General features: G+C 40.0%; 1 protein-coding gene across 3 annotated transcripts in view; it reads left to right on the top strand.

Annotated features, from left to right (window-relative positions):
* The window catches only part of MSANTD3 (Myb/SANT DNA binding domain containing 3), a 94,151-nt gene that overhangs the window by 20,062 nt on the left and 48,641 nt on the right, over positions 1-25,448 (top strand). The window contains exon 2 of one of the 3 annotated variants that reach the window (XM_070727767.1): positions 23,672-23,815. The exons of the other annotated variants lie outside the window; for them this stretch is intronic. The gene's annotated coding sequence lies outside the window, so the exon portion shown is untranslated. The remainder of the gene's footprint in view (positions 1-23,671; positions 23,816-25,448) is intronic. 3 annotated transcript variants of the gene reach the window in all.

Genomic DNA, 25,448 nt, shown 5'->3' with positions numbered 1-25,448 from the left:
CTACTCTCTGTCCCACATCTTGGATTTTTTCCGGGTGGAGCTCGATCGCGCCGGAGGTACGGAAGCCAAGCTCCGGCTCTGTGGCCTTCTTTCCACCCTGTAGGACGCCGTGTTGCGTTGTGCCGACACCCGGAGGGGTCGGCCCAGGACAGGGGGTCTCCTGGACCCCCCCGGGACGGATCGCCGCGACCCCGGAGGTTAGGGACAGCCCCGCAGCTACAGGAATGGAGAGCTGCAACCGGACGGCCGTCTGGGCGTAGCCATAGCGATCGCCGATAGCGGAAGTTTAAAGAAAGAACAGAAGTCTACAAACTAGCAGATCGGCAGAGAAGGGAGACTTACAGCACCACACGAAATCTTTCGGATCGGAGAAACTTTTTTCAGGAAAAGAGCGGACTTTGAAGGCGAACACAAACAGAGGAAAAATAAACAAACTGTAAGTGATATCCATACGCGGAGGAGAAACCTAGCCGGAACTACTTGCCTTTGTTAAACCCAATAGTATAATCCTTTTCCTTTTACAATTTTAAGATAGTGTGGTGCCTTTGTTTTCTATTTTTTCTCCCTTATTATTGTTTTTCCTTCAAAATTATATTTTTCCTTGACAATTAAAGACTGATTTGACACTACCTGATTAGATGAAGTAAAAATGTTTAAATGAATTGAAAATACGACCATATGGATTAAACTGAAATCACCCTATTATAATGGAATTTTACTGAGATCATCGAGATCATAATTACTTGGAGTAAATTTTGGATGGCATATCTTATTATTCTATTTTTATAATTTTTTCGATTCGATTTTTTCTCTTTTCTATGGACTAAGTGGGACTATTTTCTTTTCTTCTTAATATGAATTTGGAGGCGTAAGGATATTTTTTGTTCTTATTTTTTCTCTCATTTTTTCATCCTTTTTTTTATACAATAAGAAGACATCTATTTTAATTGGACATTAAATTGGACATTATATTGGACATTGGCTTGGAGCATTTCTTTTTTGGAGATTTTTACCAAAGTATAACTTATACAGTATTTGGCATTTTTGGACTCAACAGTTTCTTTTTTTTGGTCTCTTTTTTCCCTTTTTGGATTTTTCCTTTAGATTTTTTAGATTTTTCCTTTTTTCATCATAGTGTTTCCTATATGGAACAAAGTACAGTGGTACCTCTACTTAAGAACTTAATTCGTTCTGTGTCCAGGTTCTTAAGTAGAAACAATTTTTCCATAGGAATCAATGTAGAAGCAAATAATGCGTGCAAACCATTAGGAAAGAAATAAAAGCTCGGAATTTGGGTGGGAGGAGGAGGAGAAAGAAGAGGAGGAGGACAATTGCTGCCTAGAGTGAAGGGAGCATTTCTTTTCTCTGGGTTCTGGGAGAGGTTTATTCTCTCTCCAAGTGCCCAGAGAAAAGAAAACACTCCGTTCGCTCTGGACTGCCAAAGCCTCCTTAAGCACCACCGAAAGGCTCCTCTGGCAGCCCAGAAAACCCTGAGATGGCCGGGATTAAAGAGGGAATGGCAGGAAACTGGCCAGGCCTTCATGCCGCTCTCAAATTTCCTGGGAATTTTTTCTGGACTCGGGTTCTTAAGTAGAAAATGGTTCTTAAGAAGAGGCAAAAAATCTTGAACACCCAGTTCTTATCTAGAAAAGTTCTTAAGTAGAGGCGTTCTTACATAGAGGTACCACTGTATTCTAGTTAAGCAAGGAGCACTGAAAATAGTGATCTATGTCCTGTGTGTATAGAACACATTGAGCCAAATTCTATGTTTATATCAGAAAAAATATGTTAACCCTAGGATAAATAATTCTCAGTAAATGGAACCAAATGTTCCAGTCAAATGAGATGACAATAAGATATGACTTTGATTATAGGAAACTTCTTCATCCTTATGGACTTCTTGTGTAAAACAGAAAAAATATGAACTTAATCTACAGTTTTGACAAATAGCTTATATTATAGAAAAAAGAGAGTAATTTTAGAGAAAGAGCTAACTGTACAATTGTTCTCATAATTGAGAAAATAATTGTACATTCCTTACAAGGAAAAATGGATGCCATTTTATATTTTCTATTCTTTTTTCTTCTTTTTTACCTTTTAAGATTCTCTTTTATACGTTTTTCTTTTTTCCTTCCTATTGCTTTTAAATGTTTCAATACAATTATATTTTAAAAAGTCTATAGGGACCTTCCCCCTCAAACAAATGCATACACACATACAAGTTAAGTTTACTTTATTGTCATTGCACCTCGTACAAATTAAATGCCAACTTCAGTGGACATTATAAAATAAACACAAACACATATCCTTCACATTCTATACAATTGAATTGAAAACTCAACATTGCATTAGTATTGCACTACAAATACTAGTTGCCTTATAGTCTGCTATTTGCAACAGATTTCTGAAGAAATAACTTAATCCCCAATCCAAAGAGATATCCCAATTCAGAAAAATAATGTTTTGATTATCATGTTTTTTCTGTTGTGGTACTTGCCCTTTTACAATGCCATTCTGAGACTTTACTAACTCTAATCCTGTTAGTATTCAAGAAAGCTTTGAAGACTTGGCTATTCCCCTGGACATTGGAGCTAGGCCAGTGATGGCGAACCTTTTTTCCCTCACGCATGGGTGCGTGCTATTGTTCATGCACAAGTGCCCACACCCAGGTGTGGGCTGCTGCCCGGGGGGGGGACACAGTGGGGTAGCAAAAATGGAGCTCTACCCCAGAGCACTAAATTTGCATTGAAAAATGTTGAAAGAAAATGTAGGGCGTTCTGCATAAGCCATGCCCACAGTGTGGTAGTAATAATTTTGGTAGCCCTTCACTGCCCACACCCATAATTCAATGCCCGGAGAAGGCAAAAACAGCTTTCCACGCCCCTCAGAGGCCCTCTGGATGCCAGAAATAACCTGTTTCCCAACTTCTGGTGAGCCCGGTAGGCTCGTGTTTCGTCCTCCCCAAGGTACAAAGGCTTCCCTGGAGCTGGGAGAGGGTAAAAACACCCTCCACCATTCCTCCGGAGGCTCTCTGAAAACTAAAAATTCCTTCCCAAAAAGGTGATTTTTGTGCGAGCCAAAAATCAGCTGGCTAACACATACATACACGTTGCAGCTGAGCTAGGGCAACAGCTTGTGTGCCAGCAGATATGGCTCTACATGCCATCTGTAGCACCTGTGCCATAGGTTCGCCATCACTGGTCTAAAATATTAGCTTTGTAGCATAACCCTTTTTTTTGTACACTAGGTTGAATCACAGTTATGAATCGGCCAGCCATATAATTCATTTTAATAAGGCTGGGAATGGCTACAAATCACAGCCAAAATCTTTGGCCGCCTTTAATCCACAATCAGGCAGACAATGTATAAATGAAGAAAAGGCAAATTAATTGTTACACTTCCCAGAAATGGTGATGCAACAAAAATCACCCAAGTACAAAGTATGCAGTATTGTGGGAGGCTGTAGTATATAAACCTAGAATAATGCCAAAAAATCTTCAAACTATCTAATGTGAGTATTCATGAGTGTTTTGCAAAGAGGATATCAAACAAGAGTTGAATAATGGCAGGGGGGAAAATGCTCAATATTGCCACCATCCTCAGTTTGCGAAGAACCACCCAAATGACCTAGAAACTTTTATGAGTGCAATAAAAGCAATGTTTATGGCATGGATAAGAAATTACGAACAAGCTAAAAAACTATGTTCAAGCAAAAGAACAGTATCCCACTATGAAGCATGATGGTCAAAATCAAAGTAGCCCCCAAATATTGTTGGGAGCTACTTTGCAGACTCAGCAATTGGAGGAACAAGTCTGGATTATACTGAAAATTCTAAAAGAAAGTCAGAATATCCATATGTAGCACGAAGCCCAAATGAACATGAATCATGCACTATGACAGTAATTCTCAATATACAACCACATGAAATAGAATAAATGAATGAAACAGAAGAAATTTTATATTTTGGAATAGCCAATTCAAAGCCCTTAAACCAAGTGGAATATTGTAGTTAAACACAAGCAAAACTACCCCAAAACATCAATAAAATGAAGGAGTTCTCTAAAGTGGATAACAATATGCTAAACAATTATGCAGAATTGATCCATAAGTACAGGAAAATATTGGGCTGAAATTATTGCTGTTCTGGTTTTCCTAATTTTTGCAACAAAGTGAAGTCTTAACATATTCCTGCTATCCCATGTATGAAGAATATTGGAGGGGCAGAGCATGGAAGAAAAAGTTATGGTAAAATAGACAACTGAATCCGGACTGGACTAGGTAGGATTTTGCACCTACAGTGGTAATGATGAAATTAACATGGCAAAATATACCAAGGTTGGGTGAGGAAATCTTTCTGTGCCATGATAGTGCTTATTAGCAGACTATGCCTTTCCAATGACAACCCAGGGATGAAATTATAATGAGAAATAATGATCTATTAATTTGCAGTGTATAAATGGTAATGAGGCCTACTAATGGGCCTATAAATGATAATGGGGCCTACTAAGGACAGGCTATCTCCCTACTAAGGACAAGCATCTACTATGCTAAAAAAAATTGTCATTCAAAACCTCATTTGGATGAGAACAAATGCTATTTTTGACAGCTAGATAGATTTTAGAACTATCATAATAAACAATAGATAGATTTTACAGCTTTCAGTGTGTGGAAGGGGTGAGGTTTATGTATATATATCAACAACAGCTGGTCTCAGGACATAACTTTAATACTCAAATTCCATGATGAAAACTTAGAACTTTTATTTACCTGCAAATGAGTTCACATCATTTCTACTAAATTGCGGTGTATATCCTGCCACAAGCCTGTGTAAACAAGACTTTACAATTAGAGTATGGAGGCTGAAGCCAAATATCTAGCTTCACTGGCCATTATTCTAGGTGATTTTAACAAAGGTAACTTAAGGAAAGAGCTTCCAAAATATTTTCAATTGTCCCACCAGAGGCAAGACTACTTTAGACTACTGCTACACAACGCTAAAAGATACTTATCGGTCCTTATCACCAACAGTTGTGAGCCACTCTGATCATTGCATGATTCACCTTGCTTACAGATAAAGATTTAAAGCCACAAAACCAACAATTAAATTAGGATTTGGACTGAAGAGGCAAAGTTAAAACTACAGACTTGCTTTGACTGCACGGACTGGAATATTTTTGAAGATACCTTTGCAGATCTGGATGAACTCACAGATACTGTAACATCATATGTCAGCTTCTGTGAGGACCTATGTATACCGATCAGGAACTTGTGTATATACAGTAAACCTTGGTTCACAACTAAACTTAAGCAGCTATGTCATTTCAAAGAGGAAGCCTACAGAAAAGGTGATAGAATGCTGTACAATCAGGCCAGAGATGTATTTACAAGGGAGATCAGATAATAGGGAATAGGGGCTTGCTCCGTTCACTCCATGCATCAGCCTGGTATTGCAGTATCTACAGGAACGATGCAGAAAAAATATATATTTTACCATAAGTCTACTAGTCCAACTTCACATTTCTTTTCTTTAAAAAGCTTCCTAGAGGGTGGGAGGGGACACCCAAAGAGCCATCTGTGTAGAAAACCTTGTTTTATATTTATTCCAAACTCTTAGAATAGCATGTCTAACAAAGTATTTGTTGAAATCAACTTTTACTTTAACTTTCTTATATCATACCTAACCTTTCCATCCAAATCTTAATTCATAGTCTTCTAAATCAGGGGTTTCAAACTCAATATAAGTTGAGTTTCATATTAAGATTCTCCTCAGAGGGCCAGTAACAGGGTCACTGCAACTACATGAGCATGGCTGAGTGGACATGGCCACTTTGACACCAGTCACTGGGCTGTCTGAGAGCTGAGTTGGGACAGAAGAAGTTTCACTGGATGACGGGGGACAATTCGGTGCCCCACAAGCTCCTCACCTCCCCAAACTGCGTGCAGCCAAGCATGCACCTGCAGTTACATACAAACCACATTCCAAATTTGGGGAGTTTTATCCACAGAGGAAGGAGAGGGCCTTCTCCTGAGGCCCAGGCATGATTGGCAGTTTGTAAGCTCAGATGTGGATAAAAGCCTTTAAGCTTGGAATGGTATGTGCGTGCATAGGAAATGTTCTTCTCCCAACCTCGGACATCATTGGCATTTCCCTGTCTGGTACCCCCTGCCCATAAAGCAGGAGGTGGAGGACAGCATTGCTGTGTGGGGAAGGACAAAAGAGAAAGTTTGCAGGAAGCAGAGTCCAACTTCTGCCTTGACAGATTTCAGTCTTTTCATATCAGTGGCAATACAGCAGGGCATCGCTGCTGGCCTTAATCAAGCTCAAGCAACCACTGAAGGTAGCCAATGAGCTTGCTGAGCAATCCCGCTTTGTGGATCCCTCATCTGTGGGCGCTAGGGGTTCCTGTTTTTACCTTAGAGTATCATCATTTGAGGACCTTTCCCACGGGTCCAACTTGGAGAACCACCTGGACATGGAGCTGTCAGAAGATGAGGGATTCAGTCCAGATCTGCCACCATCCTCCATGCTGTTCAATCTGAGGCTCTTCAGCTCCCTACTCTATAAAGCCAAGCTGGGTGCAGGCTTTGAAGATCCATCTGCAACCTCCTCCGCTTCAGACTGAAATATCTGCTATTTGCCAAACCAATGCTGGAGATGGAATTGGCTTCTTCACCTTCTTTTTTCATCAACACGATCTAATATCAATGGTCTTCACCGGCTTCTAGGCCTTTGCCATCTTCCTCTGATGTTCCTTCTCAGCCTCTGGGTCCAGACAGTTGCTTTTCCACACCGTAATCAGGCCTGGATTTGCTATTACATCCCTCACTTCATTCTGCAAAGCAGGACTCAGTCAGCACTGAGTAAAGAGGTATTGACCCCTTCCCCTCCCCTAGTGAGCCCGAGTTACTTGTTGCAGATTTTGTCTGGGTCTTTCAAACACAGCCCAAACTTTATTCTGGAATTTGGGGATTGGAAAGTGGAGGGGCAATGTCGTGTTTGTAGGTACCAGCTGCACCTGTTTGAAAGCCTCCTGCTCCCCTCTCCTTCACAGCTACAGACACCAATTGTCCAAGTTCTCCCACTTAAAAAGATGAGAGAGGCCTATAATTGACATCATAGGTAGACCTCAACTTTGAGAGACAAAATGAGAAAATCACATTGTCTGATTTGGAATGAATTTATTTGCAAATTATGGTGGAAAATAAGTATTTGGTCACCTACAAACAGGCAAGATTTCTGGCTCTCACAGACCTATAACTTATTCTTTAAGAGGCTCCTCTGTCCTCCACTTCTTACCTGTAGTAATAGCACCTGTTTGAACTTGTTACCAGTATAAAAGACACCTGTCCACAACCTCAAACAGTCACATTCCAAACTCCACTATGGTGAAGACCAAAGAGCTGTTGAAGGATGCCAGAAACAAAAATGTAGCCCTGCACCAGGCTGGGAAGACTGAACCTGCAATAGGCAAGTAGTTTGGAGTGAAGAAATCATATGTGGGAGCAAGAATTAGAAAATGGAAGACATACAAGACCATTGATAATCTCCCTTGATCTGGGGCCCCATGCAAGATCTCAGCCCGTGGGGTCAAAATGATCACAAGAACAGTGAGCCTAAATCCCAGAACCACACGGGTGGGGACACCTAGGGAATGACCTGCAGAGAACTGGGACCAATGTAACAAAGGGTAGTATCAGTAACATACTACGGTGCCAGGGACTCAGATACTGCAGTGCCAGATGTGTCCCCCTGCTTAAGCCAGTACATGTCCAGGCTCATCTGAGGTTTGCTAGAGAGCATTTGGATGATCCAGAAGAGTATTGGGAGAATGTCATATGGTCAGATGAAACTAAAGTAGAACTATTTGGTAAAAACACAACTCGTCGTGTTTGGAGGAGAAAGAATGCTGAGTTGCATCCAAAAAATACCATACCTACTGTGAAGGGTGGCAACATCATGCTTTGGGGCTGTTTCTCTGCAAAGGGACCAGGACAACTGATCCGTATACATGAAAGAATAAATAGGGCCATGTATCCTGAGATTTTGACTGCAAACCTGCTTCTGTCAGCAAGGGCATTGAAGATGAAACGTGGCTGGGACTTTCAGCATGACGGTGATTCCAAGCACATTGCCAGGGTAACTAAGGAGTGATTTCGTAAAAAGCATTTCAAGGTCCTCGAGTGGCCTACCCAGTCTCCAGATCTCAACCCTATAGAAAACCTTTGGCGGGAGTTGAAAGTCTTATTTATTTGTTTGCTTGTTTGTTTGCTTGTTTGTTTGTTTGTTTGATTTGTATGCCGCCCCTTTCTGTAGACTCGGGCCGTGTTGCCCAGTAACAGCCCCAAAACATCACTGCTCTAGAGATCTGCATGGAGGAATGGACAACATACCAGCAAGAGTATCTCCGAGACCGCCTCCTGCCGCACGAATCCCAGCGACCGATTAGGTCCCACAGAGTGGGCCTTCTCCGGGTCCCGTCAACCAAACAATGCCGGTTGGCGGGTCCCAGGGGAAGAGCCTTCTCTGTGGCGGCACCGGCTCTCTGGAACCAGCTCCCCCCAGAGATTAGAACTGCCCCTACTCTTCCTGCCTTCCGAAAACTCCTCAAAACCCACCTTTGTCGTCAGGCATGGGGAAACTAAACATCTCCCCTGGGCACGTCAATTTATGCATGGTATGCTTGTGTGTGTGTCTGTTATCATATGGGGTTTCTTTTCTTAAATCGTTAAATTTTAATTAATTGGATTGTTGTGACTGTTTTTACATGTTGTGAGCCGCCCCGAGTCTTCGGAGAGGGGCGGCATACAAGTCCAACAAATAAATAAATAAAATAAATAAGAGTGTGTGCCAACTTTATAAGGACTTACAGAAAATGTTTGACCTCTGTCATTGCAAGTATTGAGATGAACTTTTGTTATCGACCAAATACTTATTTTTCACCATAATTTTCAAATAAATTTGTTCCAAATCAGATGATATGATTTTCTGGATATGTTTTTTCATATTGTCTCTCATATTGTCTCTCATAGTTGAGGTCTACCTTTGAGGTCAATCTCATCTTTTTAAGTGAGGGAACTTGCACAATTGGTATCTGACTAAATACTTTTTCCCCCCACTGTACCTCCTTCGGAGCTTTCTTGACCATGATAGCAGTCCCAGCAGGTGTGGCTGATACTACAAATGCAGCACATCCTCCTCTATTCTTAGATAGGGCTGCTGTCGTGTTCAGGAAGCCTCCAAAAGAGGTATCTGCAGGAGGGGGAGGAGGCTTTCCAGCAGGCGTGGCTGGTGCCTACAGATGCAGTGCAGTCACTCCACTTTCCAATTCCGAAATTCCAGAATAAAGTTGGGATGGTGTTTGAATACCCCTGACAAAATCTGCAACAAAAGTAATCCAGACTCATTGGGAGAGAGGAGGAGGCAGGGGTGAAATTCAGCAGGTTCTAGAAAAACTGGTAGCGGGAAATTTGAATACTTTGGGGAACCTGAAAAGCACCTCTTGCTAGCCCCAGAATGCAGAGGAAATGGGGATTTTGCCGTATCCTTTCCTTGCCATGACCACCAAACCATGCCCACAGAACCAGTAGGAAAGAATTTGAATTTCACCCCTGGTGCAGGTCACTAATGAATCTGAACCCTAAAGACTTGTAACCTCGGCTGCTGCTCCCTTTCTTGACAGGGCAAGATTGGGCTCTTGGCTGTTAGTCAGGATTCCTAACATGACAGTGGATGAGGGTGCTGACTGAGTTGCACTTTACAAAATAAAGTCAGTAGATGTAATGGCAAATCTAGGCCTGGCTATGGCAAGGAGCAGCAACTGCACCTGGGCCCGGGGCTGAGAAGGAACAGGAAGGGCACAGTGGCTAGGCTGCTTTCTGGCCTACCACATTTGGGTTTTTCCTTTGGTTGCTGACTGGGGTAGGTTGAGGCAGTGGGGGCTCTCTGTCAAACCCTCTCAGTCTTCAGGGTAAGCTACGGCCTAAATTTATTCACCTTACAGTAAGATCTGGCCTGCGAACCTTGAATTTGACGTGTCTGTAAAAAGGAATCACATGAAGCCCATGACACTGCAACCAGTTGTCAAGTGTATTTTGGTCGGGGACACTTCAATAGTTGTAAGTGTGAAAAACAGTCATAAGTAACTTTTTTCAATGCCATTGTAACATTGAATGGTCACTAAATGAAATGATGTAAGTCGGGGATTGTTTGTATTGATTTTATTCCATTCAGTTCAATTTCCACTGCTACAAATGTACCTCATTAATCTGATAAAAGTAAAATGTTTAGGGTTTTATAACAACTCCATTAACTCCAACAGATATAAATTGCTCCCCTAATATTTTATTAAATACTTCTTGTCTTGCTTCTTAATAAGTGTTTTTTGAAAAAAAATTATATTAACATTAAGTTTCCCTAAGTAATTAATTTTTAAAAATATTTATATGTATTCTGCCTGGCCTCTAGCCACCCAAGAGCAAAGTAATAAATCAAACACACAAATTTGTAATAATAAAACAAAAAGGTACCCTTTATATACAGAGGGCTGTATGCCTTCATGAATGCAAACACAATGCTGAGTTGTTATTAATAATAATAATAATAATAATAATTTATTAGTTTTGTATGCTGCCACTCTCCGAGGACTATCTTTTATACTGATAACAAGTTCAAACAGGTGCCATTACTACAGGTAATGAGTGGAGGAGCAGAAATAAAAGCAGAGAAAAGCAGAAATAAAAGGCAGAGAAAATCAGAGAGACAGAAGCTTTTCTCCATCTCGGGAAGGAAGGAAGGAAGGAGAAATGGAGGGAACGAGGAAGGAAGGAAGGGGTGGGCAATTAATTTATAATTATAATTATAATATAATTTATTTATTTATTAGATTTGTAATATAATATTATATAATTATAATTTATAATTATAATATAATTAACTCAGTTCTACCCAATAATATACAGTATTGGATAGAACTGAGTTAATTATATTAATCCGGCCCTCTAAAACCATCCCAATTTCTCATGCGGCCCCATGACAAAATTAATTGGCCACCCCTGCTCTTAAAGAATAGGTTACAGGTCTGTGAGAGCCAGAAGATCAGAGTTACTCACTCAAGTCCACACCGTTCTTGCAGGCTTGTGCCAGAGCAAAGCTGAGTTATTAGTCCAGAGGGTCAGAGTTACTCACTCAAGTCCACACCATTCTTTTAGGCTTGAGTGTCAGAAACTTCATAGAAATCCAAAAACCAAAATGAAACTACAATGCATCAATGTCTCTCTTCAAAGCTCAAACGATAATCTCCCACACAACTCACTCCGACCCTCCCTTTTTTTATCAAGGTTTCAGCAGTGTCATTAAGTCTTATCAGCTGTGTTCCATCTTTTGTTTCTACGCTTGCACAGCTGCTCCTGCTTCCCAACATTCTCCGCACCCGAGGAGTCAGAATAGGGTTACTCATTAATTTTCCCCCTTCTCATTTCAAGGAACCTCTGGCTGGAGGGCTGGCTGAATCCATTCCCCTCTCTGTCTGCTGTCCCTTCCTGTTCCCTGTCTCTGCCTGTCTCTAACTCTGGTTCACTGTCTGACGCATCTGGCTCGTGCTGCAGCCAGACTGGTCTTCTGTAAACAGATGACTCCCATTGCTCTTCGTCAAAATCTCCAGCCACGGGAGCTGGCCTGAAGCCAACCACAACAATATGGGATACTAGCCCCATTAATATTCCCTGCTATGAACTTAATCTCCAACCTTGGATAAAATAGTAAGTTCCTGTATGGGCATTTCACCCATATCTTCTTTAGTATTAACTTTTTAGTTCCAGTTATTTGTCCGCACAAATTTCTTCATTTGGATCCAAAATTAATTTATTTAATCAAGAAGTCCTTGGATTTTTTAATAGAATTCAGTCTAAATCTTTGCTCTTTGATAAGTATATACTGTATCATTCCTTCAAGTACAGTGGTACCTCAGTTCTCGACCACAATTCGTTCCAGAAGTGTGGCCGAGAACCGATTTGGTCGAGTACCAAATTAATTTATCCCATAGGAAATAATGGAAATGGGTTTAATTGGTTTCCAGCCCCTATTTCCTTTATTTCCTATGGGATAAAGATCTGAGGTCTAAGCACTCCAAGCTGTAGGAAGGGTGGGGGCAGCTGCAATACCGGCAGTTTCGGGGGGGGGGGGGTCCTTTCCTCAGTGGTTCGTCTTCTTCCCTTTAAGCAGCTACACCAACTTTCTCCTTCCCGACGGCGGCAGCGGCTTTCCTTCGAGCAGCAGCAGCGCCGGGAACATCACATGAGAAAGGGAAGCCGCTGACGTTCCCGGCGCTGCTGCTGCTCGAAGGAAAGCTGCCGCCGCCGCCGGGAAGGAGAAAGTTGGTATAGCTGCTTAAAAGGAACAAGACGAACCACTGAGGAAAGGAGCCCCCCCGAAACTGCCGGTATTGCAGCCGCCCCCATCCTTCCTACAGCTTGGAGCGCTTAGACTAGAGACTGGGAGGCTGTTTATTGGGCGGCCAGGATGGGCGTGTCGGATTCCGACTCCCATTCCGTCTCACCCCGTCCCCTCAGATCTTGTAGCATTTCGGATAATAAACAAAATTTTCTGTGGCTGTTCAGTATCCGAATTTTTGTTCAGATACCGAAGCAAATTTTTGCCAAAAATTTTGTTTGGTATCCGAAATGTACGAGAACCAAAGCGTTCGAGTACCGAGGTACCACTGTATATCACAATGGAAGAGAATTTTTTCCTTCTTCATGATATCAGTAAGGAAAGAATAAACTTCCTTTTTCTTCAAAATTCTGAAAAGGATTTCCTTCGAAACAATTATATCCACATTTTTCATTTTTACTTTAGATTTAAAGTAGCAATCCAAAGCATCTCTCTTTGTTCTTATATGATGGATTAAAACATCCCTTGGTAGTTTTCTCATTATTGCAAATCTGAAATTTATTCTATAAATTTTGTCTGTTTCAAGGTCGAGTATCTTCATCTGGATCTTTTCTTTTCAATTAATTAATCTAGCCAAGCCGTTAATCATCCTTGGTCCAATATCTTCTCCAGGCAATTCAGTAATTGCTGAAAATCTTAAATGGAGTTGCTTAAATTATAATTCCAAAAGAGATCTTTCATCCAAATCAGCTTCATCTTTCTTCTCCAATTTATGTTCCATCAGATTCATTCTATTTTTCACCTGTTTAATACTCTAGTCAAATGTTATATCTCCTTGTGAAGTTTCTTTGAAAATGCATCACGTATCTTTGAAATTATATCACGTTTTGATTCAAGTTTTGTTCTCATTCCTTGAAATAGTTCATGTGTTTTAGCTGTATTTAAATCGAAAAAAGATTTTGCGTCTTCTGATGTTTTTCTTTCAGTTTTCTTATGACGGATCATTTCTCTAAAATATAACCAAAGTTTTAAATGTTAAACTTTGAATTTATAAATTTTTACTTTGAACTTAAATTTTTTAAATCTTAAATCCAATGAGTACATAAAATAATGTATCTGGAAAGTTAGTTAATATTACAATCTTTTGGCTCCCTTGTGTGGTCAAACATCTGCAATGTGAGCTACAAAAGAAACCTACTTAACAACCCTAATGGCTGGTCCAAACAGAGGCAAATAAAATCAGAATTATTTCTCTCCCTCTTTACAACAGAATCAAAATATCAATTAGGCAATCATTGTTTTAAAAGCAAAGTAGTTCAGCAGAATCAATTAAAGTTAATAAAATCACTTCCACAGTAATTTCCAGCTTCTTTAATTAGGCTTGGATACATGAATTCCTCCCCTCCCTGCCATCTTAAAGTCATGAAGCTTCAGAAATGATGGTATTTCAACAAAAAGAAGAAAGTATTTCAGACTTTCTTAGGGAAAAAAAGGCAAGTATTAGTGACAAGAGATTCAATTCTAAAGGGAAAAGAAACCATAGTCTGCAGATCAGGCAATCAATCTAGGGAAGTATGATGTCTCCTTGGAGCAAAAATCAAAAGATGTAACTAAGGACCTTACTAAAATAATCAACCCCACAGATTACTACCCTTTTATTCCACATGAGGATGAATGGTACAACAATGAATCTGAAAAGAACAACAAGATCATGAACAGTTAAGAGAAGAAAGTTGAAGAATTAAGAACACAAGTGTTGTTTTCATCTATACTTCCAAAAAAAGGCCAACATTCAATGAGAGAGCAATGGATTTTAGAATGAACCACTGGCTTAAAAACTGGTGTTGTCAAGAGAACTTTGGTTTCCTAGACCAGGGTGTTAATTACCTAGATCAGGGGTAGGCAAAATTGGTTTTTCTATGACTTGTGGACTTCAACTCCCAGAATTCCTGAGCCAATCATGCCAGCTTAGGAATTCTGGAAGTTGAAGTCCACATGTCATAGAAGAGCCAACTTTGCCTATCCCTGACCTAGGTGAAGAGCTTTTTGCAAGGGATGGATCTCACAAGAATTGGAACAAATATACAGTGCTACTTCGTCTTACGAACGCCCCTTCATACAAACTTTTCGTGATACGAATCCGGGGTTTACGATTTGTTTGCCTTGTCTTAAGAACCATTTTTGTTTTACGAACCTGATCCCAGGTGCGTGGGCTCTCTTACTGCATGTGCGCTCTCGTACTGCGCGTGCGTTCTCTGACAGCTGCAGAGATTTCCCTGTCTTGTGACTATCACCGCCGGGATTTCCCATTTGATTACAGCCCCCGCCGGGTTTCCACGCTGGGAGAAAGCGCTCTCGCAGCTGCTTTGCTGGGACCGCTTTCTCCGAGCGCTTCGGGAATACCTGCCCCGCCCCTCTCACATCCCTTCACTGGGAGCGCTTTCGTCCAGGACTGTCAGCGAAGGGGCTGCAGGAGAGGCAGGGCGGGCGTTCCCAAAGCGCTCGGAGAAAGTGTTCTCGCAGCTGCTTCGTTGGGAGCGCTTTCTCCGAGCGCTTCCGGAACGCCTGCCTCGCCTCTCCTGCAGCCCCTTTGCTGACAGCCCAGGACAAAAGCGCTCCCAGCAAAGGGGCTGTGTGTGGGGGTGTTTCGGAAGCACTTGGGAGAAAGCGCTCCCAACAAAGCAGCTGTGAGAACGATTTCTACGAGTGCTTTGGGAACGCCTGCCCTACCTCTCCTGTAGCCCCTTCGCTGACAGCCCTGGACGAAAGCGCTCTCAGTGAAGGGGCTGAGAGATGGGCGAGGCAGGCGTTCCTGAAGCACTCGGAGAAAACCCTCTCACAGCCCCTTCGCTGGGAGCGCTTTCGCCAAGCCAGCCACTTTGCAGCCGCCCCTCTGCTCGAGCCCCGCCCTCCCAAAGGATGGGGCTGCCACGTCCCGGTGGATTCCATCCCTCTGGCCAGGACAAGAGGATAGTGGTGGCGGTGGTTTCCCTTTGAGAAGCAGTCCACAACCCAACCAAGCAGAAAAAATTAATGAATTTTTGCTAGTCAGGTAACCAATGTATATAGTAAATTCAGCACGATAATAATTGGGGACTTTAAACTACCCTGGCATCATTTGGGGGAGAAACTGCAACAAACGGGAGATCAAATACATTTCTGACTACCTAATTGACATCTTTCATCACCCAAAATTACAGGTGGCAACTAGGGGCACAGCTATACAGGACCATATTCTTAGCAATACAGAAGAATTGATAGAGGGGGTTGAAGTTTTAGGAACTTTAGGGGAGAGGGACCAGATAATATTAGAATTCAATATAAAACAGACACAAGCAGCACAACATAAACCAATGTTTTAAGCTTTAAAAGAGCTGATTTTAACAAACTTAGAGCTTTTAGTGTAGCACTTTATATTGTAGTGACTTGCCTGTCAATGTTGGTAGGGGTGGTCTTAGCAATTACAGTGATACCTTGTCTTACGAACTTAATTGGTTCCGGGAGGAGGTTCGTAAGGTGAAAAGTTCGTAAGATGAAACAATGTTTCCCATAGGAAACAATGTAAAACTGATTAATGCGTGCAAGCCAAAAAAAATTGGAAAAAAGGCACTCTGCTGGGTGCCGCCGCCCGGCTGTCACCTTCTGAAACAGTCGGGCACTTCACATTTATATATAACATAAAACAAACATAAAACAGTGCACAGTGCATGTGCCCATCACCCTATTGACAATGCCCACCACCACTACCACCAATTGGGGGGGTTCAAATATTTACTAATTTATGTTCTTTTATTTCCTTAGCTCTAGTTTGCATTTGTTTACTATTCAAAGAGTGATTGGAGGTTTTTTTTTGCATTTTTGTCACAAATTCTACTCAACATATAATCTTTCACCTTATTCCATCGTACCATCAGCTTCTCCAATTTGATTTCATCAAAATTGTTTAATCTTATTTCCATGATTTCAAAATGAATGTGATCCACCATGTGCCAGTATCAATTCTGTAATGTCCATTTTTTAGACTCTTTCCAACCCAATACCACTACTGCTTGAGCGCTTTCCAGTGCTGCAGTTTTTATTTCTTTGAAGTCTCTTAAATTCTCTTTGTTTAACTAATATTGCCATTTCTTTTGTAATTATCTGGTTAATATTTAACATTTTATTTATTTCATTCTGCACTTCCTTCCAAAATTTCTGAACTTCGACACACTCCCATAACATATGCATAAAGATTCCTTTCTTTTGGCAACCATGCCAACAATTACCTTTTCCTTTCCTCTGGAAGTGTGAAAGTTGTGCTGGTGTGTAGTACCATTTATGTAAAATTTTCCTTCTCATCTCTCTAACTCTTGTATTCTTAATTTTATATATGTTTTCTACTATTTCTTTCATTTCTCTTTCATCGATTTGTAAATCGTTTTGCCAGCATCTTGTCAAAACTTTTATTACTCCTTCTTCAGCGTGCAATAACATTCTATATATATTACTTGCCTGTGCTTTTGTATCATTAGTCTTTTCTTTTAATATTTTCTCTAAGCAATTTTCTTCTCTCAAAAAGGCTTTTTTATTCTCACTTTTGTTTAAATATTTACATATTGCATTAATCTGCAGCCATTTCTGTTGACCCAACCACCATTCCAACCAAGTTCTATTAATTCTTCCATCCTTCTCATATAATTGTTCTATTCTCATTATCCCTTTCTTATTTAATTCTTTTATAATTCTGCTTAAGTTAACATCATTATTTGTATTCAATACAAATACCCTAAACTATTAATTTCTATTTTACTCCATTTTTAAAATAATAACTCCTTATTATTTATATTGTTAATCTCCTTTTCCAATTTCGCCCACTTCCCCTCCCACAATAACTGTAGTTCCATTAATCTTTCTATTTGAAATGCTTCCCTATATAACTCTAAGCTCGGGCTCCCCCACCCCTCCTCTTTCTCATTGACAAACAGCCATCTTTTCCTTATTCTAGGTCTTTTATTTCCTTCAATCCAAAAATTTAGTTTGCTATCCCATTCCCTCAATTTTGCCCCTGGAAAGGTACCTGGCAAGACCTGAAATAAATACATCATTTTTGGAATAATCATCATTTTAAGAGCTCTAATTTTTGCCATTCTTCCCAACCTTTTTTCCTTCCAGTTTTTTATCTGCTTTTGGATTCTCTTCCATATTGAATTATAATTAACCGTCGCAATTCTATTAGGATTTTTAAATAACAAACTCCTAAATATTTCATTTTTTTACATCCTAATTTCAATCCTGAAACTTTTCGTATCTCGATTTGCTCTTTAGGACCTGTATTTAAACAAATTATCTCTGATTTCTCTATATTAACTGAAAGACCCGATTGATCTTTAAATTCCTGAAGTAAAACCATTATTCTTTTCATCATTTCAATTGGGGTTTCAGTCAATACTATAGCATCATCTGCAAAAAGATTTAATTTTAATTCAAGTTTTCCTATTTGGTAACCTCTCTAGTCCTTGTCATTTCTAATTTTATTTGCTAAGACCTCAATTGCCAATGCAAATAGCATTGGGGATAGTGGACAGCCCTGCTTAGTTCCATTTTGGATTTTAACCTTCTCTGTTCTATTTCCATTTACCCTAATAAAAGCCGTATTATCCTTATAAATTGCTCTTATAATTTGACAAAAATTATCTCCCATATTTAAGTCCTTACACAACTGAAACAAATAATTATGGTTAACTTTATCAAAAGCTTTATACACATCTAACTTTAAAATACTTAATTTCCTTTTGGTAGTGGTAGCATGGTGTAACGCATTAACGACGTTTCTAATTGGTTCATAAATCTTTCTTCCTTTAACAAATCCATATTGATCTTCTCCAATTATCTTTGGTAAAATATTCTCTATCCTATTTGCCAATATTTTCATAAATATTTTGTAATCCTGATTAAGTAGACTGATGGGCCAATAGGAACCTGGATCCATTAAATCGCGATCCGGCTTTGGGATAGTTATGATCTCCGAGGTCTTCCATGACTGTGGAATATCAAAGGTTTGGAAAACATTATTAAACAATTTCTCCAGATGCGGTAACAATTCATTCATATAAGTTTTATAATATTCACCAGTAAAACCATCTGGGCCTGGAGCCTTAAAGCAGGTTTTAGCCCTTTAATAAGTCTAGATATTTCATCATTTATTTTTTCATTTAATATGTCTATCTTCTTCCGTTAATTTCTCCTTAACCTCTATATTTTGCATTATGACTTGTTCTTTCTTATATAAATTTTCATTAAAATCTTTCATTATTTTTTCTAGTTCAATATTGCTACATTTTATTACACCATCCTTATCTTTTAAAGCAGGAATACAAGATTTCTCCTTTTTTTCAAGTAATGTACCAATTGTTTCATTGATTTGTTCCCCCATCCCATAATTATCTGTTTTACAATCGTCTTCATTTTATTCCATTGCTGCTCATCAAGAAATTTCAATTTCTTTTTCTTAATTTTTAATAGGTTGTTTCATTCTCTATTTCTTATAATTCTCAGACTCTCTTGGATTAAATATATTTCTTTAATTATTTTTCCTCTTTCTACCTCCCATCTTTTTTTAATATAAGTTTCAGTACTAATACAATTGCCTCTCATGAAAGCCTTATGTGTATCCCAAATTATTGTTTGCTTGATTTCTCCTGTATCATTTATATTAAAAAATCCACACAATTCTTTTTGCAATTTGAGTCTATCTTTTTCATTAACCGAAACAACTGCGTTATATCTCCAGATCCTTTGTTGTTTGCTTAGATCCATTTCTATCACTGCTAATAATGGAGCATGATCTGATAACCAGATACTTTTAACTTCAGCTCTCTTGAGATGTGTATTCCCCGTTTTATTCATTAGTATATAATCAATACAACTAAATTTATTATGTCTTGCTGAATAGAACGTATCCCTATTTGCCACGTTTGCGTGGAGGTCCAACATATTAATTTTATTTAAGTGTATTTTTTTCTTTTCCCCCTTTCCTGCTGTTAATTCCAAATTAAAATCTCCTGCAAGGATCACTATACCTTCTGCAAAGTTATCTAACTTACGTTTTGCATTTATTATGAATTGCTTTGTATTTACATTTGGAGCATAAATTACCCCTTAATAAATAACATTCTTCCATCTTTATCAATTTTAATATGGGTTAACTCAAAAGGAACTCTTTGATGAATAAGTATAGCTACCCCTCTGCTTTTTGTATTCTCCCGTGACTCATAAATCCATTTCCAATCACTGTTGTTAACTAATTTATCTGATCTTTTCCTTCCTTTATGAGTTTCTGATAAAAACAAAAAGTCAACTCTACTATCCCTAGCCAACTTCATAATTCTGTAACTTTTTTTTGCGACGCCATTCCATTCACATTTAGTGACATTAAAATCCTTTCACCCATTATACATACTTTTAAGTGTATTTAAGTGTGTTTCCCCCTTCTGCAAAACAGAGCCTAATGGAAAATTCTTTGTTAATTATCTTAAACCCCCACCCTAGTGCCCCTCCCCCTTCCCAAAAGGGAGTCAACGAAGAAAAATTCCGTTGATCGGAAGAGGCACTCATGGATTTGCTAACCCACTAAGCCTCCCAACATTTCCCCTTTAAGAACAGTAAAAGACCCCCCCCCCTCCGTCTTTGCTCCCTGCTAATTAGAAGAGAATACACAAAGAAGCAAATCAACTGAGAACAATTATAGCACTTTAACAATTCAGTTCTTATTTCTTCTTTTGACGCATGATTCTGGGTTCTTCTTTCTTCTCTTTCTCCTGGAGTAATGCCAATTCTTTTTGTAAAGCCGCGATCTTTTCATCTTTCTCACGTTGGTCTACGATGCAAATTGGTTGAGCTGTAAACAAGTCCCGAATCAGATCTTCAGTTTCTCTCCCCCCTTCCACTCCGACTATCTCCTTCGCTGACGATGCCTGCTGGTTTAAATTTGGATCGATCCCCAGTTGCTGGAGCATTTTTTCCCCTCCTCCAAAGATCTTGCATAAAAAACTTTTGTATCTTTAAAAACCATTATCGTAGCCGGGTGCTTCCAGGTAAAGTGAATTCTATTTTGAAATAGAAGATATGTGATAGGTCTCAATTGGTTTCTTGCCTGCAGTGTTTGAGCAGAGAGAACCTTTAAAACGCGTATTGGAGTGCCTTTATAATGTAGATTTGAAATTTGCTTCAATTCTCTGTAGATCTCAGCAGCCCTCCTTTCCGAAATAAATCTCACAATGATATCTCTCTGGTTGCCTGGATTCCGAGGGCCGAAAACCCAATGAGCTCTTTCAAATTCATTTAAATCAACTTTGATCTTATTTTCCTGAAGCCAGTGATAAATTGCTTGAGTAAGTCTTTTCCTTTCAGCAAAGTCTTGTTTAAAACCTCTTAGACGTAGATTAGATCTTCTTTGTCTGTCTTCCAAATTGTTTATACGTAACTCATGACGGCTTTTCCCCTCCTCCAATTTAGCAATCCTCCCATCCTGTGATTTAGACTGGCCTTTTAACTCCTTAACTCCTGCACTCACTACAGCTATAGCCATTTGCATCTCTTTAAGTTGTTGTCCCATATTTGCAAATGCCATTAAAAGTGAATCCATTTTTCCCCCCAGATCAGGAGTAGTCACCATTTTCTCCTTGTTCTCTTTTTTACTCACAGTTTAAAATGATAACTTTCTAGATGCTTCTCTTTCAAGATGATCCAAACACGTTTTCAAGATCTCGGTTTGATTCTCTTCCTCTCAATCCACTTTTCGCCAAGTCTGAGAGAGTTATCAGGGGTTAATATTTACTTTTTCTAATTCATATTTAAGAGCGTCCCATGGAGGCGTCTAGGTCAGGCGACACATGCACAAAATCCCCACCGGGCGCTTCTCAGCGTTCTCCCGAACGCCGAACCTGAAAAGTTTGGCACAGGTTCGGGTTCGGGAGAACACCGAAAAGTGCCACCGCCCGTCTGTCACCTTCCAAAACATCCGGGGGGCTTCTCGGTGTTCTCCCGAATGCCGAACTGGAAGTTCGGCAAAAGTTCGGGTTTGGCGTTTGGGTTCGGGAGAACACTGAGAAGCGCCACTGCCCGGCTGTCACCTTCACAGAAGAGCCGTGGAGCTGTCGGCCGGTCGGGAGGCTCAAATGGAGGTGGGGAATCCCAATAGGAAATTCCAGGGGCAGAGCTTTGACGTCTCGAAGACGTCCTTCCTGGAGTCCACGTTTCAGCTGACCAGGAAGGACGTCTCCGTGATGTCAAAACTTTGCCCCTGGAATTCCCTATTGGGATTCCCCACCTACGCTTGAGCCTCCCAACCGGCCGACAGCTCCACGGCTCTTCTGCAAAGGTGACAGCTGGGTGGCGGCGCTTCTCAGCATTCTCCCAAATGCCAAACCCGAACTTTTGCCAAACCTCTGGGTTCGGTGTTTGGGAGGACGCCGAGGAGCCCCTTGGCTGTTTCGGAAGGTGACAGACGGGCGGCAGCGCTTCTCGGCGTTCTCCTGAACCCAAACTTTTGCCAAACTTCCGGGTTCGACGTTTGCAGCTTTTTTCGTAAGAAGAGGCAAAAAAAATTCCGAACCCCAGGTTCGTATCTTGAAAAGTTCATATGACGAGGGGTTCATATCACGAGGTACTACTGTATTTGATTGGACTATTTATTGTTGGCTTCTTTGGCATTTCTTGATTGGGGTATTGTGACGAATGATCAGGGACTTTTTGATAAAATTGCATGGATATCCATTTTGTTCGAATATATTTTTTTAAAAAAAATATTTTTATTAAATTTCATAGACAAACATGACATACATCATTGTCACTATAAAGTTGTTTAACCTCAATCATTTCATTTATATAAACAGCTATCCCTCTTCTTTTTTTGTCGGCTAAGCTAGTAAACAAATTACCTAATTTTGAATTATGTAATAACTCTTTGTTTATCTTTTTAATATGAACTTCTTGTAAGATAATAATTTGCACTCCTTGTTTTTTAAGTTTGGAAAATATCTGTTTTCTTTTTCTTGGATGGTTCAATCCATTTACATTTACTGAAAATATTTTAACATCTGAGTACATTTCTACTTATAGTATTGTTTTGTTTCTCGAGGTTCTTGAAGTCTAGTACTTAACATCAATTCTTGCTGTGGTTGTGGTTGTTTTTTCTTTGCGTCTTGAACGTCTTCCTCCCCCTTGGAGGCAGCACCCCTTTCTTCTCCCCTCCTCTCTGATTTCCTTATAGGATAAGTCATGTTTGAACAGGCTGGATTGTTCGTAGAAGACTTTGGCTTCGTTGACAGTTTCTATCTTTAGTCTGGATCTTTGCCAATAGAAAGAGAGGCCTTCAGGGATCAACAAATGGAAAATTATTTTTTCTTTAATTAATATTCTTGTTAAAAAGTAGTATTCCCTCCGGCTTTCTCGTACTCTTCTTGGCACTTGTTTTAAAATGATGACAACTTTTTCTTTGTATTTTAATTCTTCGTCTCTTGACCATTTCAGAATATCGTCTCTTACAGTCTTTCTAGTAAATTTAATATGTACCTCTCTTGGTAGATTGTGTTTTCTGGCGTAGCTAGTTTGGACTCTGTAAATTTCATCGATCTCCTTGATGGCTTCCTGTGGGTTCATCTGTAGGATCTCTCCTATTATTTCCTCCATTTTCGAGCCCAAATTTTCATCCTTTTCTTCATGTACATTTTGGAATCTCAAACCATGTGAGGCTCGTTGTAATTCTATATTGGTGATGGCTTCGTCGATGCCTCTATTTACCACATTGCTGTGGTCTTCAAATTCATTCATTCTTTGTTCCGATTTTTCCATTTTGTCTTCAACTTTTTTCTTCCATTGTTCATTCTCTTTTAAGGTTTGCTGTATCACATCAATTTTTCCATCCAGTGTTTGTACACTTCCTTTTACATTCCATAGCTCGGCCTCCAAGTCACTCATTTCTGCTTTTATATCTGCTTTTATGGCTTCATAATGCTTTTGAGCTTCTTCATGTGCATCATCTCTGTTAGCATTCATGGAGGCTTGAAGTAGAGCCAAGATATCTTGGATGGTCTGCAAAGTTGGTTGTGTTGGGGTCTTTTCTTTCTCTTTTTCCTTCTCCTTGGCCAGCATACTCGTTATTGTTCTTTGTGGTAGAGGAGATGGTGACGGTGAAGGGGACCCTTGTGGAGTAGCCGTTGGTGTTGTAGTTGTAGTCTGTTTCTTTCAGGTTTTTATGATAGTAGAAGTAGTAGACATCTTAGAAGGTTTTCTGTTTCTTCTAGGACCTGCAAAGTTTAACTGTTTCCAAAATGGCATCAATTTAACAAACTTGTAATAACTAACAAGGAAAAGATTGAAGAAAAAAGAAAAAAAGAAAAAGCTAGGAAAAAAAGAGAAAGGCAAAGAAAAAGAGGGAAGGATCAAAGGTATTTATATGACTTATATATATAAAAAGACAAAAGATTTCCAAAACTATGCGGTTAAATCTTAATTGTAAAAATATGAGAGTATAGAATATGATATCAATTCATCAGGTCAATTAATATAATTATATAATCCAAAATATCAATTAATTAAAAAAATATAAAATACAAATACAAATTATTAAAGAGGTTCAATACTTAAACATTACTAATTCATTTAAAATTCGTTTTCAAGCAAAAGGGAAAGTTAAAGAAATAAAAGTTGTTAAATTCATTCAATTGTTTATAAGTCTATTTGGATACAAGTCTATACTATAAAAATGTATACTACTTATGCTATAAAAATAGAAGAACTTGAAGTATGAAAACAGACGGGGGTTGGGGGACTGCCTGACAAAGGGGAGGAAAATAAAGTTTAGCAATTCATTTCTATCAAATACAAGTTTAAAAGTTAAGAAATAGAGATAATAATAAAGGAATACTTCAGATACTTAAGTCCAATTTCAACATTATCCAAAGAGGTCACAAAATACCCAGTTGTACATCTCCACCCCATGTCCAGTCAACGAAGCAGTGGAAGTGATGTGCCGGTGCCTGGAGGCTGTTGGGGCCTGGATGGGTGTCAACAAACTCAAACTCAACCCAGACAAGACGGAGTGGCTGTGGGTTTTGCCTCCCAAGGACAATTCTATCTGTCCGTCCATTACCCTGGGGGGGGAATTATTGACCCCCTCAGAGAGGGTCCGCAACTTGGGCGTCCTCCTCGATCCACAGCTCACATTAGAGAAACACCTTTCAGCTGTGGCAAGGGGGGCGTTTGCCCAGGTTCGCCTGGTGCGCCAGTTGTGGCCCTATTTGGACCGGGAGTCATTGCTCACAGTCACTCATGCCCTCATCACCTCGAGGCTCGACTACTGTAACGCTCTCTACATGGGGCTACCTTTGAAAAGTGTTCGGAAACTTCAGATCGTGCAGAATGCAGGTGCGAGAGCAATTATGGGCGTCTCTAAGTATGCCTATATCACTCCAACACTCCGCAGTCTGCATTGGTTGCCGATCGGTTTCCGGTCACAATTCAAAGTGTTGGTTATGACCTACAAAGCCCTTCATGGCACCGGACCAGAATATCTTCGGGACCGCCTCCTGCCGCACGAATCCCAGCGACCGGTTAGGTCCCACAGAGTCGGCCTTCTCCGGGCCCCGTCAACCAAACAATGCCATTTGGCGGGACCCAGGGGGAGAGCCTTCTCTGTGGGGGCCCCGACCCTCTGGAACCAGCTCCCCCCTGAGATTAGGATTGCCCCCACCCTCCCTGCCTTTCGTAAACTCCTTAAGACCCACCTCTGCCATCAGGCATGGGGGAACTAAACATCTCCCCCTTGCCCATGTTGTTTTGCCATTTGATTGATTGACTGTGTGTCTGTTTTATATACATTGGGATTGTTTTATGAATTTATTAATTTTAAACTGTAATTAGATTGGTGGGCATTGGATTTGTTATTATGTACTGTTTTTTATTATTGTTGTGAGCCGCCCCGAGTTTGCGGAGAGGGGCGGCATATAAATCCAATAAATCTAATCTAATCTAATCTAATCTTCTTCTCACAATTAGAATAGAGCAGTTCAGTCTTGTTGT

Source organism: Erythrolamprus reginae, chromosome Z (assembly GCF_031021105.1).
Source record: "Erythrolamprus reginae isolate rEryReg1 chromosome Z, rEryReg1.hap1, whole genome shotgun sequence".
NCBI classification, from domain to species: domain Eukaryota; kingdom Metazoa; phylum Chordata; class Lepidosauria; order Squamata; family Dipsadidae; genus Erythrolamprus; species Erythrolamprus reginae.
This window is presented reverse-complemented; position numbering and strand designations above follow the sequence as displayed.